Below are 27314 nucleotides of genomic sequence, written 5' to 3'. Positions count from 1 at the left end.
GTTTGACGAAGTGAAAGTAAGGTCTCGAGATGAGAGGTCAATTGTGAATTGGTGGATAAATGTGGAATGAGATGGTTTATTAGTCAAAGTGAAAGTAAGGTTACGAGATGATAGATCAATTGAGGTGGATAAATGAGTAATGGAATGTATGGTTAGCTGAAGTGAGGATAATAATGTCGGTTGTATATTATAAAATATGTGAGAATATGGGTTGTTTGATGAAGTGAATGTAAGTTCTTCAAGAGAATAGATGTTGATTGTGATTGATGGATAAAAATATGGAATGAGATTATTTTTGATTAGTCGAAGTGAAAGTTAGGTAAAAAGATAGAGGTTAATTGGGAAAGAAATTGATATTGATAGTTAAAATATGCGAGAAGATTAGTTGTTTGACCGAATTGAAAGTTAAGGTCACAAAATGAGAAGTTCGATTTGAATTGGTTGATAAATGTGAAATGAGATGGTTGATCATTCGAAGGGCTTTAAGGTCATGAGATGAAAGCTCGATTGAACATTGATGGGCTAAAGTGAGTGTAAGAAAGAGATTGGTAATGTGATTTTTTTGATTTGACTAATGTAAAAGTGTAAGGTCACCATATGAAAGGTTCATTGGAAACAATATGTGCTGAGATTGGTAATGTGATTTTTTGTATTTGGACAACCCGATTCATATATCTTAGCTTCTAGGCTATGTCCATTATATCCCAATAACTTAATTTGTCCAAATCTTCTTTAAAGGAAATGAATTTAAACCCATTCACATACCTCGTTTCTTCATGGCATATAGTCAATTTACCTCCATGATATATAGTCAACTTACAATCATTCTATCATGAACTTATTTAAGAGGTTGTCATATACTGTTCTTATAAAAAAACAAGGCTTCTTTAAGTGATTAGGCAAACCCAAATTCATTTAGTGTTTAGCCATTATTTATAAGTAGAATTATTTGGGCAATTAATTCAAAGCAACAAAACAGGACATTCGAAACATATTATGCTTCATAAAATGGTAAGTAAATGTTATCCTAATAATAATAATATAAACCTTAATCAATTATATAGATTCATCTTTCTAAAATAGGACATTATTTAGAGTCTGGAAGTGGAAGATAAAGGTGAACAAACTTTGAAGAGATAAGGATGCATTTAGGAAGAGAACAAGAACATTAATTTAGAAATAAACTTTGAACAGAAAAAAGAAGATTTGTAAACTTCATTACCTATCATCATTGTTCATTGTGAACTTTATTTGAGACTAGTCGAAGTAACAAGGCAACGTTGAGGTCTAAGGCTCGACTAAATGTCAAAGTTCGTCGTGGTAGGGTTCTGAAATCAAAATCTCATATCCTATTGCCCTAAATTATCTCGCTAACTCGTCATTCTTCCTTCGGTTCCTTTCTCTAAGAAATCGAATCCTTCGAAGAACAAGAATCGAAGAAGAAGAATAGTGAGATTAGTTAATTAGGGTAGGAGAGGAAAATTATTAATGCCTTTGTAAATGTTTTATTATTTAAAATTATAAATAAAAAGAAATATATAATATATATTAATTAATAAAGATGACATGTCAATCCAACCATATATTAATTAAAAAAACATGACATGTCAATTCCACCTGTCATCTCATTTAATAGAAACTTAACGGGGTTAAAGATTTGGTAGAATAGTGACATAGATGAACATTAAGCTCAACTACAATAGTATATGAGCAAACAAAATTTAGTTTAGTGATATACATGAATATTCCATTATAGTTCAGTGATAAAATTGACATTCTTCCCCTTAAAAAAAGTGATTTTATGCTTAAATTTATCATGACAAAATAATTAAACAAATCATCAATTAACATTATGAAAAGATTTTTCTTATCGTTTATTGTTAGTTTGGGTTTAGATTTTGATTTCATTCCCAATCTTCTTGCAATGTTTTCATTTTCATTTACACAAACTATCTATCTATGAGTTTGATTCTCTTATGATTATTTTGGAATCATAATCCAAAAAATATATGTTTTCAGACACTTTGGAGAATACAATTTGGAGACATAAACATTATGCCATTATCACAAAACATGTAAAATCATTGTTCATAGCTTGTATTCTTTGTAATATAACAAACTATATGATTGCTTTATTTTTGGTTTGTAAACATGCATAAATTAAAAATATATATATATGAAAACTGATTTTATGGGGCAACTCGAACAATCAGTTTGAAAAAGACTTTCCCAATATCAATATAATAGTCGATTAAGAAGTTCATTTGTAAAAGATTTCCAAATATGGGCGCATTATTAAAGGGTGACATGTTAGAAACGATAAACCCACTACTTGACTGAAAGTGCTCGTACTAGGTAAAGTTAAGTTAATACCACCATCAAAATAAAAGGTGATAGTAGGAATACTGAATTTCTTGTTGTTTTTATAGCAAAGCATCCAAGGAATGTCTGGTACTGGAATTAAGTCGGCATAAATTGACCTTTTAAGTGCATCCTTCAAAGCTTGGTAAATATTCATCGGCAAATAAGTCATCGGTGAGTCTGAGTCTATTCCCTCATCAATGAAATCAACATCCCCATCTTCCATGGATGGATCTAGTTACTCTTGAGAACAAAATTCTCTTACCTTGTACGCTGATTGCATCCAATGTGAGATAATATAATGCCAATAAAAGCTTGGTGACCGAGTGGGTGGACATCACTCCGGGCCCAGACACAATCGCGTTTAGTGCTAGAGTTAAGTCGGTTAGAATTATCCTAATTAGATCCTAATTTAATGTGTGAGAAATTAAATCTGAATGCGGCGGAAGCGTACCTTAATTTGATGGATCATGAACCTTCTCTTTCATAGACATTGCATGGATGGAATGATTCTTTAATCTTCTCTTTCCTTAGAATTTCCTTATATGGAATGGTTCTTCCATTTGATAAGTACGTCAATAGATTTTTCTCTATGTTGATGGGGACGCAAAGGAGAATTGGTCGTACTTCAAATGGGGACCATTACCGTTACATATAACTAACATTAAGTTAGTTATTATAGTCAGGTTATTTCTTAATTCAACCCCTTCATAAAATTAGAAATGCCACTTAGGTATCTTCACTTTATATTCATGACAAATACACCCATAAGACATAAACTTAATCACATTAGATCACATTATTTTGGATTATATTAAATATGATATTTGCACAATTATTTATTATACTAGTGACCCTAAAAATTCCAACAATGTCCCACTGTGTCACGTATGTACAAAAATAAATGTATCAACCATAATGCGCCTGATGTTTTATGTCATCTCAATCATATGTTGTATAAATAATTTTATCAATTAATTATATTAATATATGACCAAAGAGCTCGTTGTTGGATTTAAGCACAACTAGACCCAACAATGATCACATAAATCAATACAATTAATTGACAAATCATATCATGAATGTGAGGAATGAAAATTCCATGAAAGGTGATCTTTTCATGTCAATTTTCAACTGGTCCTACTTGACTTTAGTGAGATCATACTTTAAATATAATTATACAAAGTGTAATGAACTTAATAATACTTAATTTTTGTTCAAAATAAAAACTTTATAAATATATATAAAATAATTAAACTGGAAGATGTCAAAATTACAAACTCCCATTGAAGTTAAAAATCGTTGATCTCTACGACACTCATACGAGCAATATTCTCATGAAAAACATTAGATGATAAACCTATTGCCAAGAGGTTCATAACCATAGAGTTTGAACATATATATTTTATAGAAATCTATCCACTTTGTATTATTTTTTTCATAAAATAAACTTGATGTCAAAATCACTTAATTTTATGCCTAGTAACATGTCATAAATTTTGCTGCAATAATGGATGACGCCATAGGTGTGTGTTTGACACTTCTTCAAGAAACGACAAAACCAACTAGCAAAAAATATTACCCGAAGTAGATTTCATACTATTTTGGCATCCCGTAATATCAGAGTCAGAATACTCAATGATCTCAAGACTTTTCGACTTTCTATATGTGAGCATTTAATTCTTAGTTCTTTTCAAATTTCTCATAACTCTTGGCTACTTAATGTCAAGCAAAATTTGTGACCAAAAAAATGTCACCCATATATAAAACCATAAATGGATGTGTACTCCCACTGAACTTGTGATACACAAATAATTAATTAAATTCACCTCAAAACCAAAAGAGAGTATTATTATTTTGTGAAATTTATGGTATCACTAACGATACGCTTCTTTAAGTCTATAAATGAATTTCTTTAATTTGTAAACCATATTAATTTGGTCTCTCGACACAAAGTTTTCTCATTGCACCAGAATACTTTTAAATGTCTCTATTAAAATACCCCTTAATATCTATTATGGTGAAGCTCCATATCAAAATGTGTAACGAGTACCATAAATTGTTCTTAAAGAGTAATTCAATTAAACTAGATTGTCACAAAGACACTTGATTTTGAGGTTGTTGAGTTTGTACTTAATGAATTTAATCAATATTGTTTTGTTACTCTTCATTTTTGAACATTATCATCAATATCAATACAATGCTTATCAATGTCAAAAACACTTGAGATATAAATCAAATCTTCCACAATAGGAATTATTAATCTAAATCAATTTTAAAGACATAATCATTTCTCCCCTCAAACTCAATATCCTTAAAAAAATATTACAGTCTCGTCTAAAAAAACTATCTTTAACTTGACATAATAAAAATTATAGCCCTTAAATACTTAGAATATTCAATAAAATAGTTGCTCATATTTATAAACTTAAGTAACAACTAAATTCAAATAATGATTTATCCCATCTCAAAATACTTAATGCAACATTAATATCAAGTCTTTGGACAATAATATTAATTGCTAATAGTATTTTGATGTAATGATCAAACATTAATAATAAGACATGTCAAATAATCAATCCATCTTTAGATAGATTAATTATTCACATAAATAAGACTTTATAATTATTACATATTTATCATCACAAGTAATACAATTGTCAATTAATTATCAGCCAAATGATATAATTACATGAATTACACAATACTACCATTCAAAATTGTCTTGAATTAATTTCAACAAACATTGTCACTTTGGGGATTATTTGTATCAATCAATACAATTCAAATAATGAACAATAATATCATTATTTTAAATTTAAATATCATATTATTGTATATAACCCAAATCAATAATTTATAAATTTTGAAGAAACATGTAATTTATTTTATTATAAAAAATTAAATTATACCTTAGGCCAAATCTTACTTGATTTTGAAATTTGTAATGTCTCATATTAATTAAATTAAATAATAAATCTTCATGATTTATTTGACTAAATTTCAAATATTCCTTATGGCCTGAAATGCAATTATTCATTAATTTATTAATAATCATTAACCTTAATCTTTTAATCCTAAAATAAAGGATATAATTAAAATTTTATTATAAATTGATTTATATATATACTTAACCTTAAATATTATTCCTTAATTCTCTTTGATTTATAATATATAGTTTATATTATTTAATCCCTTAACACTGGTAAAAAAAGGACCTTTACCGACGGTTTTTCCCGAGGGTTTTGTAAACCTCTCCTAAATACTCCCGAGAGGAACAAATCTTTCGCTATTAAAAATAGATTCCGAGAGGGGTGTAAAACCTTCGGGTTTATTCATTATTACCGAAAGTTTTACAAAGAACTTTCGGTTTTTACCTTCCTAAAAAACCCAAAAAAATTCTAAGTGTTGGATGTGGGTTATTTGCGAATCAATTGCCAAACTCCTACTACGAAAGTAAAAAATTCATTACTGATATCGGGCTTAAGTATGACAAGATAGACGCATGTAGGAACAACTGTATGCTATTTTGGAAAGACGACATAAATGAAGATTCTTGTAGAGTTTGTGGTCTTTCAAGATGGAAAGTCGACCAAACAAGTGGGACAGTTCGAGAGAAGCAAAATGGAAAATTCATTCCAAAGAAGGTGTTGAGATATTTCCCTCTAAAACCAAGACTGCAAAGACTATACATGTCCTCAAAAACGGCTCCAATGATAAGATGGCATAAAGAAGGAAGAGTTGATAGTGATACGTTGAGACATCCCGCTGATTCCTTAACCTGGAAAACGTTCGATGAAAATTATAAAGATTTTGCGTCTGAATCTCGAAACGTAAGACTAGGTTTATCAAGCGATGGGTTTCAACCATTTGCAAATGGAAAAAAGTCATATAGTGTTTGGCCGGTTATTCTCGTTCCTTATAATGTGTCACCCTCTACTTGCATAGATTCTAGCAATTTTATTTTATCTATGTTAATTCCGGGTCCAAAGAGTCCGGGAGATGCGATTGACATATTTCTCCAGCCATTAATCGACGAGTTGACTGAACTGTGGCAAACTGGTGTGAGAACGTTTGATGCACACACCTCGCAATACTTTAACATGCGAGCGGCATTGTTGTGGACCATTAACGACTTTCCCGCATACGTGAATTTATCGGGCTGGAGTACGAAAGGTAAATTTGCTTGTCCTTGTTGTAACAACGACACAGTATCTCTTCGATTGGTTCATGGTTCCAAACAATGTTACATGGGTCATAGACGCTTCCTTCCACCGAAGCACAAATACAGAAGGGATAAAGAGTCGTTTGATGGTCGAACTGATTATGGAGAGCCCCCTAGATTGTTAACGGGTCAAGAAAGTTACGAGCAAGCACGAGACCTAGAAGACATAATTCTTAGTACAGATCTAAGCAAGAAAACCAAGATATATCATGAAACGCGGGGAGACAATTGGAACAAATTGAGCATTTTCTTCCGCTTGCCTTATTGGAAATCATTATTATTGAGACAGAATTTGGATGTGATGCATATCGAGAAAAATATTTGTGATAGCGTGTTGGGAACAATAATGAATGTGAAAGAGAAGACGAAGGATGGTCCTAAAGCGCGTAAAGACTTACAACTATTAGGCATAAAGTTATGGTTACATCCTATAAATGATGAAGGAGTGGTTCATTATCCAGAAGCGCCTTTCACTTTGACATCCGATAATAAAAAACGTTTTTGGAAATTTTGAAAGATCTCAAGTTGCCTGATGGTTTTTGCTCAAATATCAGTGGTTGTGTAAATTTAGAAGAGAAAAAGATTTCGGGATTAAAGAGTCATGATTGTCACATTTTGTTGGAATATCTTATTCCTTTAGCAACCCGTGGATTACTTCCAGATAATGTGTATGATGCGTTAGTAAATTTGTGTCGGTTCTTTCGGTTGTTGTGTTTCAAAGAGTTGATTCAAGCGGACCTCGAACAATTGTACATGGATATTACATTGACACTCTGCAAATTTGAAATGATTTTTCCGCCGTCAATTTTCGACATCATGATGCATCTCCCGGTTCACTTGTCATTTGAGGCTTTGCTTGGGGGACCTGTTCAGTATCGATGGATGTATCCGTTTGAACATTACATGGGTACAATGAAAAGATATTTGCGGAATAATAACCACCCAGAAGCCTCTATAAGCGAGAGCTATCTTATAAATGAGAATATTAGTTTATGTGCAAGGTATATGGAGGAAGAAGAGCAAGAAAATGCACAAACTGAAATCTCGGGCATTTCTATATTTTCATCGTTGGAAGACCTTTCTAACGGAAAAATATACAACTTGGATTATATCGATCGAGTGACAGCTCATTCATACATTTTGAAAAATTGCCCTGAAGCTGAACCTTTTTACATGTAAGATTCTATGTTGCTGTTATTAATTAGCATTAAAAAGTATGATATTTAATATTCGATCTATTTGCAGAGATTACATGCAGTATTGCAATAACAACGAGTCTCGTGGAGAAACGTTTGCCGCATATTTCAAACGAAGAGTGAGTTCATTATAAACCATATATTCTAACTCTTTATATTTATTTTAACAACTACATGTCGGGTAAATGTATGTATAGGTTGCTCAATTAACCGAATTTAACGACATATCAAGAGACCTCAAGATCTTAGGAGAAGGTCCAAGTATGTACTCGTCTATGTATGTTTGGTGTAAAGTAAACGGATACAAATTCTGTACAGAAAAACACGACGAAGGTTTGACAACTCAAAATAGTGGGGTGGTTGTTGAAGGGTTCAATGGTTCTGAAACTATGTCATACTACGGAGTTTTAACAGATATAATCGAAGTGCAATACTTTTCTCACAAACGAGTTGTTTTATTCAAGTGTAAGTGGTTTGATACACACTCGGGGGAACTAGGAGTGAAAGTGGATAAATATAGCTTCGTAAGTATAAATGTAAACCGATTTTTAAAAACCCAAAGTCAAGACCCGTATATATTGGCGAGTCAAGCAAAACAAGTCTTCTACGCCCTTGATATGTCAGCCCGACCCGGTTGGAAGATTGTGACAAAAATAAAACCGCGGTTTACAAATATATTATAGATCAGATTAATTAGGTAGATTATCTGTTTTTTACTATATATTATTTCTTATTACTACTTTATTTCAATTAGTCGCTCATTTATTAATGGTGTATGCATTAAGAATGTCTAAAGGTAGTAAAGAACCTTGGTGGAGTATGAGGAAAACACCCAGCAAACTCTTAAAGCCGTACCAGAACCTCATTGCACAATCAGAAAACTTGAGGCTCCGAGAATCGTCTACTAGAGATGCACCACCTATTGCTGTAGTCCCGATAGCTACTGCTCCCCCAACAGACGAGGATGTTGAGGTTGCTGAGGCAGAAGAGTTTGTAGAGAGTACATTTGCTAATGTGGGGGATGAGGACGATGAGGCTGACGACGAGGGTCACGAGGAACCTCAGGACGTGGATGAAGAGGAGGAGCATGGATCGACTCCCGACCCATCATCGACAGGTAACTTGTTTACTATTAGTTATAGTTTGAATTGATTCACATATCTGATTATGAATTTAATCTATTTTGAAGAATCTTGTGCCCGCAAGAGACGAGGGAAAAACAAGAATATTGCGTTATCTAAGAGACCAGCGGGGACAAGGATTCCTCTCACTTTTAGAGAGGTAGATGGGAGGCCGGGAGGTGTTGACGTTGGAAGAACAAGGTGGTCTAGACATGTGGGGTCGGTTGTGCGGGATCCCTCAGCCGTCTCGCACCGTCTTTTGAAGTGGAAGGCATTAAGTGCTGACCAATTGGATTACATTTGGAATGCTGCGAAGGTAAAGATTAATTAATTATACATTGATCATTCAATAATTATTTTAAAACATTTGAATGTTTTTATTTTCAAGATCCGTTCGAGGCTACTAATGGTCCTATTGATTCTTTTCGAAAGGCCGCAATAGGACACGTCAGACAAATATGGGATAGATGGCGCTCGGATTTGCACAAGGAATATATCCGCATCCATAACGGAGACGAGGCCGCGGTACTTGCCAATCCTCCACCAGACTACGATCGAGATGATTGGGAGTTTGTGTGTCGCAACCATTTCTTTACGGAGAAATTTAAGGTACGGTTTCATAATTCAAATAAAATATGATATTAGTTATTCTAACTTCAATTTTTTTATTTGAATTTTAGAAAAATAGTAACACAAATATAGCTAACAGAAAGCAGCTGAAATTCCCGCATCATACGGGAAGTAGACCGTTTGCTCAAATTGAAGAAGAGTTGGTAAGATTGTTATGAGTTATATAATAACTTAATATAAAGATTGTTACGAGTTATATAATTTTTTTTTTCAACAGGCGATTGAAATGGGACGGGCTCCATCTGTCGTTGAAGTGTTCAAGAGGACCCGTACCCCAAAACCGACAAAAGAAAACCCAACTCCCGTCCCGGACGACCGCGTTCAAGAGAAAATTGTAAGTGAATTGAATTTAATTAAATTACTTATAACTAGTTTATAAATTATTATATAATTGACAAATTATTTCAAATTTGCAGGTTGAGATGGAGGAAGTTCTAAGTAACGAACCGGAAATATCAGACTTTGAGTTGACGGAGAGAGTATTCGGACCCCAAAAACATGGGGGAGTATTCGGTATGGGATCAGGCGTCCGAACAACACACTTTCGTCAAGATCGACGGAGTTCTAACAATTCTCAACGAGCCACTGATCGATAGTTTGAGGAGAATCAAAGAATGGCGATGGAACTTGAGGAATTGAAGAAAAGGGATGAAGAAAAAACACAAAAGATTAATCAAATCCAAGCGGAAAAGGTAGAATTGATTTCAAGAATGGATAGGGAAAGTGCAAAACAGGAGAAGGAAAGGTTAGAATTGAATGCAAGATTAGAGAATTTTGAAATGTTTATGCGGTAATATCAACTACCCCCTCCCCCCAACAGCTAGTTCTAAGACGTTTCGACTATATGAATTGATTGAATATGTTTAATGGTTTAATGGTTTAATGTAAAACTTGTTGTTGGGATCATTGATTGGAGAATTTTGGAATGATGATTTTGTTTTATGAATTGATTGGTTTGGCTGGCTGAACCGGTTTAGGTTTCGGTATGCGGTTTCGGTTGAGCACAAATCAGTACGGCTATTTTGTAAATTTTTAAGAGAAACCCCGAAAGTTAAATGGAAGCTTTCGGTTTTTCTTTAAAGGGAAAAACCGAAGGTAAGCTAATAACTCTCGGTTTTTCTTCAAAGGAAAAACCGAAGGTTATGCTAATAACTCTCAGTTTTTCTTCAAAGGAAAAACCGAAGGTTATGCTAATAACTCTCGGTTTTTCTTCAAAGGAAAAACCGAAGGTTATGCTAATAACTCTCGGTTTTTCTTCAAAGGAAAAACCGAAGGTTATACTAATAACTCTCGGTTTTTCTTCAAAGGAAAAACCGAAGGTTATGCTAATAACTCTCGGTTTTTCTTCTAAGGAAAAACCGAAGGTTCATTCAATAACTCTCGGTTTTTCTTTCGAGGGAAAAACCAAAGGTTAAACTAATAACTCTCGGTTTTTCTCATTGAAGAAAACCCGAGAACTAGAGGACATCTTTCGGTAAATACACAATTATTTTTAACGACAGAGTCAATACCGAGGGATGGCGACAGTTACCTTAACTCTCGGATTTTAGTCTATACCGAAAGTTATGGGCTCAAAACCGAGAGTTTTAACTTTCGGTTTTGACCATTTTTTTACCAGTGTAACAACAAATATACTAAATGATATTTAATTAATCGTCAATTTAAAACAGTAAATTTAAAACAGATAATTCCTCTTTCAACGAAAAAATCTAAACGAGAATCTAATAATCTAAAAATCTAGTAAACATTATTAAATAAACATTATTAAATAACATCGTAAATCTTTATATTCTTTACTTAATTATTCCATATCTCTTCGCATCAATCTTCATGATAAATTCATATAATCTAAAGATATATAAATCTTCATGAAAATATATATATATATATATATATAATCAAAATCAATATATTCAAATCTAATATATATATATTCTTAATAATATTATTAAAATCAATATATATTCCTAATAATATTGATATGATTTGAAATTGTCAATATATATTATTTGAAATTATCATAAATTCATAATATATCTTATGTCGAATGATATATACTCACAACAATAAATGACGCTATACCAATTGTTAGAATTATCCTAATTAGATCCTAATTTAATGTGTGAGAAATTAAATCTAAATGCGGCGGAAGCGTACCTTAATTTGATGAATCATGAATCTTCTCTTTCTTAGACTTTGCATGGATGTAATGATTCTTTAATCTTCTCTTTCCTTAGACTTTCCTTATATGGAATGGTTCTTCCATTTGATGAGAATGTCAATAGATTTCTCTCTATGCTGATGAAGACGCAAAGGAGAATTGGTCGTACTTCAAATGGGGACCATTACCGTTACATATAACTAACATTAAGTTAGTTATTATAGTTAGGTTATTTCTAATTCAGCCCCTTCATAAAATTAGAAATGCCACTTAGGTATCCTCACTTTATATTCATGACAAATACACCCATAAGCCATAAACTTAATCACATTAGTTCACATTGTTTTGGCTTATATTAAATATGAAAATTGTACAATTATTTATTATACTAGTAACCCTAAAAATTCCAATAGAGTCTGTTTCTTACATTTAGAAAGGTCGGGTGGAATGAAGCTAATTTATAAATTATTCAATGGAAATAAGGATGTTATTAAATAATTTAAATAAATTTCACACTATATTCAAAACTGAAATGACGGTAAATTTTAATCAAAATTATAATTAAATGTTTATTATTTAATTAACATTTAATGTCTAATTAGAAATTAAAGTATAAGATTATGACAAACATTCAACTTTAATTGTTCTACCAATTGGCTAACGTATGAACTATTCATTTAGCTATCATTGAATTTCTAACATTGTATTTCAATCGACTTATAGGCAAGGAGACAATTAATGTTAATTAGTTATAGAGTATGATAGGATCGGCTTTATCAATAGAGACAGGGTCTGGCTATTGATGAAGGCTTATGAAAAACGGATTGAAGTACGTCTAATTACGGTTCTACTTCAGACTTGTCTGAAGGAGTTAGACTACACGTCTAACTTTCTCTTTCTTATTAGACTACACGTCTAACTCCACGAGTTAGACTGCACGTCTAATTATGGTTCTACTTCAGACTTGTCTGAAGGAGTCAGACTACACGTCTAACTTTCTCTTTCTATTAGACTGCACGTATAACTCAACGAGTTAGACTGCACGTCTAATTCCGAATTCATTAGACTGCACGTCTAACTCCACGAGTTAGACTGCACGTCTAACTTCATGCAACTAATACCAAATCGGTCTAATGAACGTGATTAGAACCAAGTCTTATGAAATCTGATTTCGATACACCTGCATCAAAATGCATATATTATTTCATCAACAAAATCCTAATAGTCAAACTATTTCAACACTTAGTCAAAATAATTTGACCCAACAATTTCCCCTTTTTTGATGATGATATTGAAAACCTGCATATAAATAATAAAATACGCATTCATCATATAAATAAAGTTTTGTTCACTTACCGCATGCATCACTTATACAATAAACTTCACAAACAAAATACATTAAAAGATGAAACAATTAGTCAGGGATATTTTCAGAAGAAACACACAAAACATTGTTCCAAAATAACCAAAATAAGTTCATAACAAAACATTATCAAAAGATCTTCAAAAACATCATCTTTAATGAGAATAGATTCTATTCTAATCTTCTTCTTCTTCTTAATCATTTTTCTAGAAAGGATAGTCTTCAACCTAGGAAGTCTCTAAGACTGCGGTTAGAGGAGGGTTAGAAACATCTCTTTTCCTTTTCTTAGACTAGAGCCTCTTCACCCTAAGAACATATTCAACAACCTTCTGGTTGTTCAGAGTTTTGGAAGGAAGGTGAAAGCTTTTACCGGGTACATCTAGAAGGAAGCAAAGGAAAGTGCCAAGAGGACCGTAAAAAAACCAAAGATAGTCTTCCGGGCACAAACCATTCTGACCAGGTTTCCGAAGAGGAAGCTTGTCTAGTTGACTGACACACCCCTTGTGATAGCCACCATCATCTCGAAAACCTTAGTACAAAACTTGTAGGAAGATTCTTTGGCGAGAAGAGATTTAGAGATGATTTCACTTAGAAGAGAAAACTCATCTTTTAGGAGATTTTTCTTCCCGTAAATATCCATTTGAGGAGAATCAGAGAAGACTTTTATCATAGTAAACATGATTTCAAGAGGGGAGCGAGGAAACTCATGAATACCTACAGTGGGAAGTTGGAAGAACATACCGAATGAATCTTCGGTGATACAAATCATCTGGCCCATAACAATCCCAACAACTATTTAATCCTTATAGAAACCCGTTGTTTCGAAGAATTCATGAACCAACTATTCGTGATAGAGATAATGAGTGGTGAGAAACTTTCTCACCCCGGATTTGAAGTCCACTTGAATCGATTTTGGACGGAAGAAAGACATTTCGACTCGATGAATAATAGCGTAGTCGATTCGAATTTTAGAGAGAGATGGATTTGGAAGAACTCTATCTTTAAAGTAAATTACTCATTAAATATCAAGGTCTAACGTGTAGAAAATATCTAATGATTACTCCTACCGTCAAAAACTCAAAGGTCTGTTCCCAATAAACGTAGCATTTAATATTAGCATGAAAACGAACAGTTAATACTAAATGTACAAGAAAAAGTTGTTAGAAATATTAGTCATTCCTTATGTATTGAGAGACACGTGTCTTCAATTCTTTTGATAAATGAGTGATTTGATTTTTGGCGGAAAAATGCACTTGAGCAGATACATAAGCAAAGGACAGTTGTCCAAATAGCCAAAAGATGAAAGGTCTAATTACACCAGTAGTTAGACGTTTATTCTCCTTTTCACATTTTCAACTTCTTCTTGGAAATCAGTCTATTAGACGTATATGTCTAATTATGCAGAAACATCACATGCGAAACGTGTGTCTGGTTAGACGTGAGCATCCACTTGCTCATGATGTAAAAACGTTTAACGTCTATTAGACGTGTGCGTCTAACCACGCTGGGTAACAACCCAAGACTGATATTCTAAAAGGAAATAAAACTACTAGAGTAGACGTACGTCTAAGTAGTTGTGTTTTTCAAACCCATAATCCTTAGGACGTATTAAGACCTCTATCTTCATGTCTGCTTAGTTATGTTTTTGATTAACACGTTCCCCGTCAAGTTATGCACGTAATCACATCAATCAAGATCAACAAGACCTAACATGTTTCTAAAATGAGAAAACTTAGCTTCCGGTAGAGGTTTCGTGAAAATGTCTGCCGTTTGTTGATTTGTGGAAACATGTTCAAGACGAAACTGCTTCTGATTGACGTGTTCTCGGATAAAGTGATGCCTAATTTCGATATGCTTTGTTCGAGAATGCAGAACTGGATTGTAGTTGATTGCAATAGCACTAGTGTTGTCGCAGAAAATTGGAGACTCTTTCGCCTCAATCCCATAGTCCCTGAGCTATTGTTGAATCCACAGAATTTGAGAGCAACAACTTCCAGCTGCAAGATACTCTGCTTCAACTATAGACGTGGCGACTGAGGCCTGCTTCTTGCTAAACCATGTGATTAGACGGTCTCCAATGAACTAGCAAGTTCCACTCGTGCTTTTTCTATCAATTTTGCACCCTACATAATCTGCATCTGAGAAACTAGTTAAATTGAAACTGGAATCCTTCGGATACTACATTCCCAAATTTTAGTTCCCTTTAAGTATTTAAGAATAAGTTTAGCAACAGTAAAGTGAGAGAGTTTAGGATTAGCCTGAAATCTGCAACAAACACCAACATCGAACTGAATGTCTGGCCTGCTAGCAGTCACATATAGCAAGGATCTGATAAGTCCTCTATATGCTGTTACATCGACACTTTGGCCACCTTCATCTTTATCCAGTTTACTAGAGGAGCTCATTCGAGTAGCTGCAGTAGAGTAGTTCTCCATTCCAAACTTCTTTAGAAGTTCTTCGGTATATTTGGCCTGATTGATAAGGGTCCCTTATTCTAACTGACGGACTTGAAGCCCAAGGAAGATTGTTAATTCTCCCATCATGCTCATTTCAAATCTGTCCTACATCAGCTTAGAAAATTTCTCACACAGTTTATGATTAGATGAACCTAAAATAATGTCATCAACATATATTTGTACAAGTAAAATGTGAGAATTTTTAGTGAATTTAAACAAAGTTTTATCCACAGTTCCAACAAAAAAATCATGATCAAATAAAAATTTAGTCAAAGTGTCGTACCAAGCTCTAGGAGCTTGTTTCAGACCATATAGTGTTTTATTAAGCCTATAAACATGATTAGGTAAAACATGATCTACAAATCCAGGGGGTTGCTCAACATATACTTCTTCACTTAATTTCCCATTTAAAAATGCACTTTTTACATCCATTTGAAAAACCTTAAAGTTCTTAAATGATGCATATGTTAGGAAGATTCTAATTGCCTCAAGTCTTGCTACAGGTGCACAGGACTCATCAAAGTCGATATCTTCCTCTTGTCTGTATCCTTGAGCAACTAAACGAGCTTTGTTTCTAATGACTAAACCATCTTCACTAAGCTTGTTTCTAATGACCCATCTAGTTCCTATAACTGACTTATCAGTTGGTCTAGGAGTAAGATACCACACTTCATTTCTTACAAATTAGTTTAACTCCTCATGTATAGCATTGATCCAATCTGGATCAACTATAGCTTCACCAATTTTCTTGGGTTCAATTTGAGAAATGAATGCGGAATTGGCCATTTCATCCATCAATTGACGTCTTGTCCTTCGAGGAGAGAAGGGATTTCCGATGATCAATTCTGGTGGATGATTTCTGTTCCATCTGAAGTTGGATCCAAGGAGATTGGTCATCTGAACTGGTGACTCCGCGACGTCTAAACTCTCAACATTTTGTTGAACAAGAGTTTGTAAGTTTGGTTGAACCTCAACCGGATCAACCACTGGATCAGACAGGGCAATCCGTTTATCCAGAGTTTCTTCTTCTTCACTTACAGACTCAAGACTTGTTTCTTTTAGTCTGTCAGAAAGATCAATAGATTCAATGGATTTTCTCTCAACAGGCTCATCAAAAACTAAATGGAGGGATTCCTCAACAATATGTGTTCTTTTGTTGTATACTCTGTAAGCCTTGCTTACTGACGAGTATCCCAATATGAATCCCTCATCTACTTTAGCATAAAAAACGGTCAGATAAACCTTTCCATTGTTATGAATAAAACATTTACACCCAAATATCTTAAAATAATAAACTGTGGAAATTCTCCCATAGTACACTTCATAGGGAGTTTTATCAAAACGTTTCTTAGTTATTGACCGATTTTGTGTATAACAAGTAATGTTTATGGCTTCCGCCCAGAACCTTTGAGGCACATCTGATTCAGCTAGCATAGTTCTCGCTACTTCCTTCAGAGTTCTCACTCTTCTCTCAGCAATGTCGTTTTGCTGTGGAGTTCTGACACTAGACAACTCGTGCTTAATTCCAGTCTCCTCGAGATAGGGTGTAAGGTATTTGTTAGTGAACTCAGATCCCTAATCACTTCTAATGCGTGCAATATTCAATGATTTATGATTCTGAATTCTTTTAAAAATTCTAATCAAGTTTTCATCAGTTTTATCCTTTGATGGAAAAAATACGACCCATGTAAATCGAGAAAAATCATCAATAACAATTAGAGCAAATCTCATTCCTCCTAAACTTTTTACAGGAATTGGACCAAACAAGTCCATATGTAATTGTTTTAGGCAACGGCTGGATTGAGATTTCCCTTTACTTTTGAACGATGATTTGCCATGTTTTCCTAACTAGTAAGCAGGACACACCTTGTCCTTAGAAAACTGCAATTTAGGTAATTCAAAAACCAAGTTGTTTGAACAAATATTGTTGATGGTTTTGAAATTTAAATGATTTAACCTTTTATGCCATAAACATTTCTGGTCATTTTTGGCAATCATGCACATAGAATCAAAAGACTCTTTTTGCCAATTCATTTTATATGTTTTTCCTACTCTACTACCAGTCAATAAAGTATTTCCATCTTGGTATTTAACTAGACATGCATGAGTTTGAAAATCTATTAACAAACCATTATCACATAACTTCTTAATGCTGATCAAGTTATAACACAGATTGTCAACAAGCAGCACGTCATTAATGGTTAGATTACCATGGATAATCTTACCTTACCCATGGTCTTACCCTTCTTGTTGTCACCAAAAGTAATCTTAGGTCCAGAGCAATCTGATATATCAGTGAGAAGCCATCTGTTTACTGTCATTTGCCTGGAACATCCGCAATCAAGATACCATACAGATTCCTCCAGCTCTTCGTTTATTTGTACCTACATAGATAAATATTTACAATATTTTCGTACCCACTTTCAATTGGGTCCTCGGTCAATCAGTCCCTTAGGAATCCATATTTGAGTTATTCTGATAGATTTCTCATTTTGTGCTGTGATTAATGCGTATGTTTTTGACTTAGCAGACGAATTTCTGCCAGCCACTAATCCCTTAGCTTTTGAAGAAGACTTTCTTTTAAAACTCCTTGACATTGAGTCAGGTTTTAGATTTCCAGACTTGCTGGCTGCTTCTAACTTATTCTTAAGTCAACTAACAGTCGGCGGAACATAGATTATTTTGTTTTTGAAAGCTACTTCTTCCTAAATAGGATCAGATTCGATGTCAGTCATACTCCCTTTGCCAAAACTTATTGGCTTAAGCTTGTCAGTTGCTGAGTTTGACTTTTTGTAGGACAGGTTAGGGTCATTACTGTCAAATCCTAGACCATATCTAGATCCAGCAGGTCTCAACATACTAATCTGATGTTTGACAACATCTTCGGACCTTGTCCATGCACTGACTACATGGTTTAATCTCTTATTTTCAGATGAAAGAGTTTGAATCTGTTCTCTGAGCATCTCATTCTCAAATGAGATCTCTGCTATGTTTTCGTAAAAAATGTTTGATTCAGATTTTTTGTTGGAAGAAAAAACAGTTGATTCATATTTTACTTTCATTTCTTAAAAAGAGTCAGTTAACTTCTTTTACTCAATGGACATTTCATTGAGTGCATTAGTTAACTCTTCGTTTGTAAATTCTGGTATAGAGATATCATTTACCTTGGATTGGTGATCCTCCATCAAACATGTAACAGTTTCATTCTCTTTTTCAGCAGGAGACTCCACTGAATCGCTATCAGCCCATCTAGATTTGTTTTCAACGCACATTAAAATTTTTTGATCCTTCTTTGCTTGAACGCTTCTATCGTAGATCTGATTAAGCTTATCCCATATCTCTTTAGCAAAGGAACAAGACTTGATTTCATAGAAAATGTTCATGTTGATCGACTGATACAGAATGCTCCTAGCCACATTATCCAGGTTGTTTGTCATCTTGTCTTCAGTAGTCCACTCACTCCTTGGCTTCGAAATCTTTATGGAGCTCCACATATCACAATCAAGGGCAGCCAAGTGAGCTTGCATTCTCATCATCCAATAGTCACAGTTATCTCTTGACAGAATAGGGATTTCATTGATGATAGACATGATACAGAGTCTTTGAGCTTGAGAATAGAAACAGAGCTCTGATACCAATTAATAGGATCGGCTTTATCGATAGAGACGGGGGTCTGGCTATTGATGAAGGCTTATGAAAAACGGTTTGAAAGAAATCTTGTTAGAGATTTAATTCGCTTTCTATTCTACGCAAACCCTTGTAAACACTTGAAATAGAATCAAGGCGGAATTGTTTACTTAGGTTTGAAGCTCAAGATGAAGAATGTGAAGATGACAGAAATGAAAAGACACAGCAGTTTGTTTATGGATGTTCGGAGAAAACTCTACTACGTCACCCCTTCTTCCAACCACCGGAAGGATTCACTATAATATGATTTGAATCAAAATATAGCTTGCACACACTTAACTCACTATTGAACAGAACACACTCTGTTCAATTTAAAAGATGAAGAATATCACTCAGCTAAAGGTGTTTTTGATTCTAGTTCTCTCTTGATTCACACACGGTATAATTAGGAAAGCAACTTACGGCTTGAATATTCAAAGGATTGATTACACAGTAGTTCTTCTCAGATAGTATTTCTTACTTGATAAATACTAGACAGAGACTAACGGTCGAATCTTCAGAATGATACGTGGCACTCTTCCATTGGAAAGCCTCTATAGTACATAGCAGGTTCTGAGTACAAGGATCGTGGTCGTACTCCAACTGGTAGTGCGCCGAATATTCTTCAGGGATGTACCTGCAAAACAAGTAGTGTGAAGGATATTCTCTCACGTGGCATTCGTTGGTTGGTTGCGTCTAGCTATCGTATTGATCTTCACTAGAAAGTGGAGCAGGAGTAGCGTACAGCTATAGCACGTGGGTAGGCGGGTGCTAGCTTTAAGCAGACTGCTTAAGCAAAGCATTAGACGTATTTCAGTTAGATCAACTCGTCTAATGAAATCAAACGTCCTCGTCTGTTAGATAAAATCAGACCGGTTAATAGAGCTTAACAAACAAACTTCGTGTGTAGGAACGGTTAAGAACCAGGATTGGTCAAGAAATCCAACCGGTCAAGCAACACAACCGGCCAAGAATCTAACCAATTCAGGAAAACAAGACCGGTTAGAAGACAAGACAAAAGATGTAACCAAAATCGGAAGTCAGTCGGTTAACCTGAAACTATGGAAAACCTGAAGTCATTCGGTTAACCCAAACAACCGGTAGACATTCTAAACCGAAATGCATCAATTCAGAAAACCGATGAAGAAGCTACTTAGAGAAAGAAGCCAAGAACATCAAACTAAGTATAATCTACAAATCGGTGCAAACAAACACTTTGAGTATCTGCGGAAGATGATACCAAAGAGACAGACTGTAACATTGGACTATCCATACAAGTCTGTGGATACTCTGCAGGATGCAGAAAACCGCCTGAAGAAGATCTTTCCATTCTGGGATAAGTCAGAGGCGCAACCTCTCAGGTGCAGGCAACTGTCCAACCGACAGTGCTACATTAAATAAAAGTTAAACCTAGCCGGTTTGACCTATGCACTGGAAGCCTAAACCGCTAGGTATGAATCACTGAATCTCTGCTCAACCAATCAGATTGAAGGAAAAGAAATGTGACCGTTGGCACATTTCACCTATAAAAGAAGGAGCTGAAGAGGAGTAAATTGAGTTACAAGCTAAAAAAGAAAACATTTAAGAGTTACACCAACCCAAGTTATAAGTGGTCTTTATCTCTCTAAATGAAAAGAGCTTAAGTGTGCATTTGAAGTGAGATTACAATTTCGGTGAGAATTGTACGAGTGTTATCGAGCAGCAAATAAGTCTGAATCGGATTCGAGAAGAAGGGGTGACGTAGGAGTTTCATCTCCGAACATCCATAAAAACCTGTCTTGTTCTTTACTTTCTGTCGGCTTTACATTCTAACCGATCTACACTAACTGACTCATACCAAGAAACCGATATACTAAATCCCAAACATACCAACTAAACTCCAAACCTACTCTACTCAAATCTGGCATTATTCATCCCGTGTGTGTGTTGCTTCAGTCTGAAACAAACCACTTCCACACTTGAACTCGGTTCAAGGGATTGTGACAGCCTGTGTAGTATTGAAACCCGATGTTAATCTCTAACCGGATTAAATACAAATCGCTGAGTGTTGTCAGAAAGTGCTAACCGGCCAGACCCCGTTCCGCCAGCCACGATCTAGATCCTAACAATTGGTATCAGAGCAGTTAGTTTCAATACTCAAGCAAGCATGTCTCTCGATAAGCCTCCAATGCTAGAAGGTGACGATTTTGTCAACTAGAAGGCACGCATGCACCTGCACTTAATCACCATGGATGACGAGATGCAGTTCATCCTGACTGAAGGACCGATAACGATTGATAAAGATAGGGAGGATTGGACAAAAGAAGACAGGAGAAGAAACAATCTGGACAACCATGCTAGAAACCACATCATCAACGGTTTGGACAGGAATAACTTTTGTAAGGTCAGAGATTGCAAAACCGCAAAGGAAATATGGGAAACGATGATTCAAATTCATGAAGGAAATGAAAGAACCAAGGAAAACAAGATAATAGTGGATACCCAGAAGTTTGAAAACATTAAGATGAAACTGGGAGAAACAATGAGGGAGTACAGTGACCGGTTTACAGATGTGATAGACGAGCTATCAACTCTTGGAAAGAAGTATGATAACAAGGAAATCATCATGAAAGCGTTAAGGTCTCTTCCAAGTGCATGTGATATAAAGACGATGGTGATGAGGGAATATAACTGCCTAAGCAAGATGAAGCTACACGATGTATTCGAAGATCTTAAGGCATATGAGTTTGAGATGAGATCTAGGATTGAAGATGAAGTTTCAGCTTCAACATCTACAAAAGCCTTAGTCACATCGATGGAACCGGTTGCTCCCGCACCGATCAAAACCGCTGAACAGTTCACCGAGGATGCCATGGCAATGCTTGCACAGAATTTTGGCCGATTCATGAAAAGAAGCCAACCGACAAACAATAACTACGGTGATAAATCTAATGTTAGATGTTATAATTGCAATTGTTTGGGACATTTCAGGTGGGAATGCAGAAAACCAAGACGAGATGACCGGAAACCGGATGATCAGAATCACCGAAACAACTATCCACAAACCGGTGAAGGAAAAGAAGTTCAGAAAGCACTGATTGTCGATGATGGAGGAAGCTTATGGGCTCACAGTGACAGTGATGATGAACTGACATGTCTCATGGCAATTGAGGAACATGTATTTGACTCTCCCTGTGAAGAATTTACTAAAGATGAGTTATTTAATGCATTGAATGACATGGTAGCAGAGTATAAGAACCTATTAACCTTAATACCAACCCAACTCAACTTTAGAACCGACCCCATAGCACCAACCTTGACGGAACAATAAACCATCCAACCTGATAAAATCCTAGAAACCGAGATAGCACCTGAACTATCCTCTGAGACCGAACAACTCAAAGAGTCAGTTCAAGAATTGACCGAAGAGGTAAATGCCCGAACCTGGTATCGAATAGCCGCATGGAAAAGATCTAGTGAAATGGTGAATCAGTTGTCCAAATATAAAAGACATCCCAAATGCAAATTTGGTCTTGGATACAAAGACAACAAATCCGCCAAACGGAACCATTCGGACAATATGAAGCTCACAAAAGATAATCTTCCCTTTGATGAGGAACAAAGTGATTCAAAACCGGAAGACGAAATAACCTATGTAAGTCCAACTGACTCCGAAAAATGGCTTCATCTTGAGAAAAGGAAAGCCAACCGGCCCAAAGGTAAGCAAGCCGATCCACGACCACATAGGATAAACCAAAGGTCACCTCCAAATAAGGCACTCTTAGGAAGAAAGAAAGACATCAAACAAAAGTACAAGAAAACTAGTTAGAACTATAACCGGGAAAGTTGTCCGACTTATTAAAGTCTGGATACCTAAGGGACTAATCAATTGTGGACCCAAGTAAATGTGGGTACCAAATAGTTGTAAATATGTATATTTTGCAGGATATGAAGAAACGACTAGGAAACTCTGAGTGGTATCTGGACAGCGGTTGCTCTAGACACATGACTGGTAACAACAACCTTCTAACCGACATCAGAATAGAATCCGGTGCAATGATTGTCTTCGGTGACAACTCAAAAGGTAGAACTGTGTGCAAGTGTAAGATTGTCCATGGTAATTTAACAATTGATAATGTACTCTTAGTTGAAAATTTACATTTTAACCTACTAAGCATTAGTCAATGTGTGATGCTGGATACACAGTAGAATTTGATAAACATGCATGCTTAGTCAAAAACTCTCAGGGTAACATACTACTAACCGAAAATAGGTTAAGAACTATATACAAGGTAGACTGGAAAAATGAAGTAGAACATCCTGTTTGCATGGTAGCTAAAACCGATCAAACCTGGCTGTGGCATAAAAGACTAAACCATCTGAACCTCAAGCCCTTAAACTATATTCACGGTAAAAAGCTGGTTGAAGGAATTCCGGATATAGTATTCAACAAGGATAAGGTTTGTTCAGCATGTCAAATGGGTAAACAAACTAAATCAACCTTTAAGAGTAAAGGACACATTCAGTCTAACTGATGCTTAGATCTTCTTCACATGGATTTATTTGGACCGATTAAGGTCATCAGCCTAGCTGGTATGCTTTATACTATGGTAGTTGTTGATGATTATTCTAGGTATATGTGGGTAATATTTTTAGCATCCAAACGTGAAACCACATCAAATTTAATTACATTGCTTAAACGTTTGCAAAATGAAAAATCAACACGCATCAATAGCATTAGGAGTGACAGAGGAACCGAATTTACAAATAGCACCTTGAATGCATTTCTTGATGAATCCGGTATTAGACACGAGTTGTCTAGTGCTAGGACTCCTCAACAGAACGGCCTGGCCGAGAGAAGAAACCAAACTCTCAAGGAAGACGCAAGGTCCATGATAGCCGATTCGTGTGTTGCTCAAAAAATCTGGGCTGAGGCTATCAATACTACATGTTACACACAAAACCGGTCCTTGATTAATAAGTTTCACAACAAAACACCGTATGAAGTATACTTTGATAGGATCCCTAACATTAGGTATCTTAAAATTTTCGGTTGTAAATGTTACATTCATATAAATGGCAAAAATTACTTATCTGCTTTTGATGCAAAATCCGATATTGGGATCATGCTAGGTTATTCAGCAGTTAGTAAAGCATATAGAGTGTATAACACTAGAACCTTAACCGTGGAGGAATCTCTTCATGTCATATTCGATGAATCGGTTGAAAGTAACATTGCATCATCCTTTGATCTACACAACATATTAGAAAATAACAATATCCATTCTGATAGTGAAGATGAGGTTCCGGTTTTCAGACGGTTTGTCCATGACCAAATGGGTGATGATGAAACCCAGCCGGATCAAACTGCCACACAGCAGGAAGCTGACACCTCTGTTCAAACTAAGGAAATCGGTCGGTCTAACATCATTGTTCAGTCTACCGAAATGTATAGCCTTGATCAAATAAACGGTGATTTGGTAGACACTCCTGAACCGAATCTCAAAAGGAACACAAACCATCCTCCTGAGCTTATTATAGGTGACCCTTCAAAACCTGTCTAAACTCGGCAACAAATACTGGAGGAATACCTTAATTCCGCGTTCATATCCCAGATTGAGCCGAAAAGGGTGGATGAAGCATTGTCAGATCCGGATTGGATCTTGGGAATGCAAGAAGAGTTAAACCAGTTTGAGAGTAACAAAGTCTGGTACCTAGTCCCTAGACCGAAAGATCAACCGGTCATAGGAACAAGATGGGTATTCAGAAATAAACTCAATGAAGACGGTTTGGTTACAAGGAACAAAGCCAGATTAGTGGCACAATGATACAAACAGGAAGAAGGCATTGATTTTGAAGAATCATTTGTTCTTGTAGCTAGGATTGAATCCATTAGGATTTTTCTAGCCTTCGCTGCATTAAAATTTTTTAAAGTTTTCCTAATGGATGTTAAAAGTGCATTTTTAAATGGTGACCTACGTGAGAAAGTATACCTTGAGCAACCACCCGGTTTTAAAAATGTTGACCTACCTAATCATGTATACCTCCTAAATAAAGCATTATACGGTTTAAAACAAGCTCATAGAGCTTGGTATGATACACTAACCGCATTTCTGTTAATACATGATTTCACCATAGGTTCAGTGGATAAAACCCTATTTAAATTTTAGAAAAAGGGGCATATCCTATTTGTTCAAATATATGTGGATGATATCATTTTCGGATCAACCGATCCTAATTTGTGTGATAAATTCTTAATCTTGATGACTAACAAATTTGAGATGAGTATGATGGGAGAATTAAGCTTCTTCCTAAGCCTTCAGGTTAAACAGCTCGAAGGAGGAACATTCATCAGTCAGCCCAAATATACAAAGGAACTTCTGAAGGGAACCCCTGAAGTCAGTTTGTGGTATTCAAAGGACTCATCTTTCAACCTCACAAGTTACTCGGATGCAGATTATACAGGTTGTAAAGTTGATAGAAAAAGTACCATCTGAACTTGTCAATTCCTAGGTTATCGGCTTGTTTCATGGCACAGCAAGAAGCAAACGTCGGTTGCTACGTCAACCGCAGAGGCTGAATATCTAGCAGCCAGAAGCTGTTGTTCACAACTCCTATGGATTCAACAACAACTAAAGGACTTCGGTATCACTGCCGAAGAATCTCTTATTTTCTGTGACAACACAAGTGCCATAACAATCACATACAACCCGGTTCTCCACTCTAGAACTAAGCACATCGACATAAGGCACCACTTCATTCGGGAAAATGTTATGCTGAAGCATATCCGGCTGGAATACGTATCAACAGAACAACAAGTAGCCGATATCTTCACAAAGCCTCTGCAGGAAGCTATGTTTTCTTACTTCAGAAATATCCTCTGTTTAACCGATATTAATCAACTCATTTCTTAAACTCTCAATCACTAAAGGGAAAATCGGTTCGGACAGACAAAACCGGCAGTTCTTCCTAAAATGTCTGAAATCCGAATTCACCATTGTATTTATTGAAGAACCGCTTTGTGTATCAGTTACAGTAAACCGACCGGTTACTTAGTGCATGCACTAATTAACCGCATCAGGACTAATGACTGAAAACCGACCGGTTTGAATATAATATATTTTGGACTATTTGCCTTCCTAACAAAAGTGGAACAACTGTCTGGGTTTAGATGTATCTGTTCTGAAAAGATACCTTTTCAAAGCAAAATAGTCATGCCTTAAAAGACGTGAATATATGATATCTCTCACCGTTCAGGCCTATGACTCACACCTTAGGTTGTAGACATACTTAATTCATGCAAATCCTTTTATCATATGGTCAATAAACTACATTAACTACTACCTACTGGATAATACTATCATCCTTCAACTAATATATAAGTTAGATGAATATCAACCAAATATCCACAAACATCAAAAATCATCTTACTAAGACAAAATGTCTCAGTTCCAAAACATTCTCCAAGTTGATTTTGATTCCACTCAAGGGACAGAGCACTATGAGATTTTTAAAATGATCAAGTCTCTTGAAAACATCGGTCTGAAACCTTTTCGAGATGACAAACATGTCATCTTCCCTGAAACCGTTCTGGAATTCTTCCAGAACGCAAGGGTTTTCCGCGGTACTCCATACATTGATACCCTTATTCAATCTAGGTTTGGAGGAACCGTGTTTGATTATTCTGAGTGTGATTTTGCTAGATGCTTCGACCTTCCAAAGCAAGGTCTCACCGATCTGAATGTTCCGGCCGAACTAAAAGCCGAAATATCTTTGAACTTCTCTCGATCGAACTGTCCGTTCAATGACCACGGAGCTCGGTCATCATTGAGGGCTGAATACCAGCTTCTCAATGATATCATCGGTTGAGCCATCCTAGGTAAGGATGTGACCAACACCTACTGCGCTACAGTCTTCAACATGATGACCGCTATCACAACTGATACGCCGGTCAACTGGTCCAGGGTGTTGCTCGACGTCTTGATCTAGATGATCACCACTCGTCATACCGGTTTCATTCCCCAGATCAGCTCCCTACTCATGGAACTCGGAGTTCATCTATGTCCGGGCGAGGGGCTGAACCTGTCCCAAGTTGTGACCAGGGAAATCGCCGACTCCTTCTATGAGCGGTTCGAGAAGGCCTGGAAGAAGAAGAA

This window comes from Impatiens glandulifera, chromosome 5 (assembly GCF_907164915.1).
Source record: "Impatiens glandulifera chromosome 5, dImpGla2.1, whole genome shotgun sequence".
Classification (NCBI taxonomy): Eukaryota; Viridiplantae; Streptophyta; class Magnoliopsida; order Ericales; family Balsaminaceae; genus Impatiens; species Impatiens glandulifera.
Note: the sequence above shows the minus strand (reverse complement) of the source record.